This window comes from Hyaena hyaena, unplaced genomic scaffold, assembly GCF_003009895.1.
Source record: "Hyaena hyaena isolate Hyena2069 unplaced genomic scaffold, ASM300989v1 scaffold_6, whole genome shotgun sequence".
Lineage (NCBI taxonomy): Eukaryota > Metazoa > Chordata > Mammalia > Carnivora > Hyaenidae > Hyaena > Hyaena hyaena.
The window spans coordinates 3466417-3468487 of record NW_024080638.1 but is presented as its reverse complement, the minus strand read 5'-3'; the positions used below and the strand labels follow the sequence as shown (position 1 = coordinate 3468487).

General features: G+C 43.4%; 1 pseudogene; it reads left to right on the top strand.

Annotated features, from left to right (window-relative positions):
* The first annotated feature begins 694 nt into the window (after window positions 1–694).
* On the top strand, window positions 695–1671 carry LOC120237685 (annotated as a pseudogene).
* The last annotated feature ends 400 nt before the right edge of the window (window positions 1672–2071 follow it).

The window sequence follows — 2071 nt, the reverse complement described above, 5'->3', positions numbered from 1 at the left end:
TTGATTTTTTGGGGGGGTGGGGTCTGGAAAACAGCAATTTCAGATGGTTTATTCTAATATTTGAAGGATTCCCATTAACAGTAAGGTATTAAGATGGTTGCTATCACTAATGTATTACATTTTCCTGGAAATTCAGTTCTGTTCAACATAATAAAATGGGAGAAAAACAGATATAATATTGGAAATACTAGTTGCAGAGGATAAGATTTTACTTACCTGCAGAGTTGATAACAATCACCTAAAAAATTAGGAGTCTTAGAAAAATCAAGAGTTCTAATGAGTTCAGTTAAGCTGGACATACAAAATATAGCCACCTAGAAAATAATTATGAGAGAGTTGATAGAAAATATCTTATAATAGCAACAATAAGACCATAATAATAGTATAAGGGTACCCCTTATCCCCAAGCCCTAGAAATTAAGAAATACAGATATATCATATGAAGAAAACTATAAAACTTCCCAGAGAGTTCCTAAAGACAACTCGATAAAGGGGATGACAAAGATGTCAGGGTGGAGAAGCTTAAAATTATAAAGATTCCAGTTCTCTCCATAATTAATGTCAACATTTATTTCCATTGCAACCAAATTCTAATAGTTTGGGGGGGGGAGCAGCCTGACAAAAGCAAATGCAAAGATCATCTGAGAGAAAAATTTCTGATTGACCAAGAGTCTTCTCAGAGGCATCATGAATCATGGACGGTGTGGCCACGAGTGTGCACTATGCCCAGGCCTGCCTCCAAGCTGCCACCCTGAGCTACGACTGTGCCATCACCACCTTCTCGCCCTACCGTCACCTCTTCCAGGTAGAGTATGCACAGGAGGCCGTGAGGAAGGGCTCTACCGCGGTTGGTGTGCGAGGAAAGGACATTGTTGTTCTGGGCGTGGAGAGGTCAGTGGCCAAACTGCAGGAGAGACCCAGGCACAAGATCTGTGCATTGGACGACAGCATCTGCATGGCACTCACAGGGTTCACTGCCGAGCTGAGGGTAGTCATCAGCAGGGCTGGGGTGGAATGCCTGAGTGAGCGGCTGACCAACCGTGGAGGAACCAGTCACCATGGAGTACGTCACCTGCTACATCACCAGCCTGAAGCAACGCTGCACACAGACCAATGTGCACAGGCCTTTTGGCATCTCTGCCCTTATTGTGGGTTTCAGCTTTGGTGACATCCTCAGGCTGTATCAGACTGACCCTCGAGGACATACCAGGCCTGGAAAGCCAATGCCTTAAGTCAGGGTTCCAAGTCTGTATGTGAGTTTCTTTTTCTTTTTTAAATGTTTATTTATTTTGGGAGAGGGAGAAACAGAGAGAGAGAGAGAGAGAGAGAGACAATGAATGAATGAATCTCAAGTGGTCTCCACACTGGCAGCTCGGAGCCTGAAGTGGGACTTGAACCCAGGAACTGTGAGATAAGGACCTGAGCGGAAATCAAGAGGCCAATGCTTAACCAACTGAGCCACCCAGGTGCCCCCTGCATGACTTTCTAGAGACCAGTTACACTGATGAAGGCATTGGGAGAGATTCCCTGACCTGGTTATCAGGCTCTCCTGGAAGTGGTTCAGTCTGGCGACAAAAACAGTGAATTGGCCTTCATGAGAAGAGATCAACCCTCAAGATTTTAAATTTTGAAGAAACTGAGAAATATGTTGCTGAAATTGAAAAAGAAAAAAGAAAGAAAACAAAAAGAATCATGGGGCACCTGGGTGGCTCAGTCAGTTAAGCGTCTGACTTCGGCTCAGGTCATGTCTCATGGTTTGTGGGTTCGAGCCCTGTGTCGAGGTCTGTGCTGACAGCCAGAGCCTAAAGCCTGCTTGGGATTCTGTGTCTCCCTCACTCTGCGGCTCCTCCGCCTGCACTCTGTCTCTCTCTTTCTCTCAAAAATAAATGTTAAAAAATAAATTAAAAAAAAAAAGCATCATGACGATGACAATCTTGTAGTGATTTTAAAATTCAGATCATGAATGATTCTCAAAATGATATGTAGGTATTTCCATTCCATTCATCTAATCACTCAGTGTCCTGTAGTAAGCTTCTGTATTTGTTAACCTTTTTTGTTTTTTAAAAGAGTC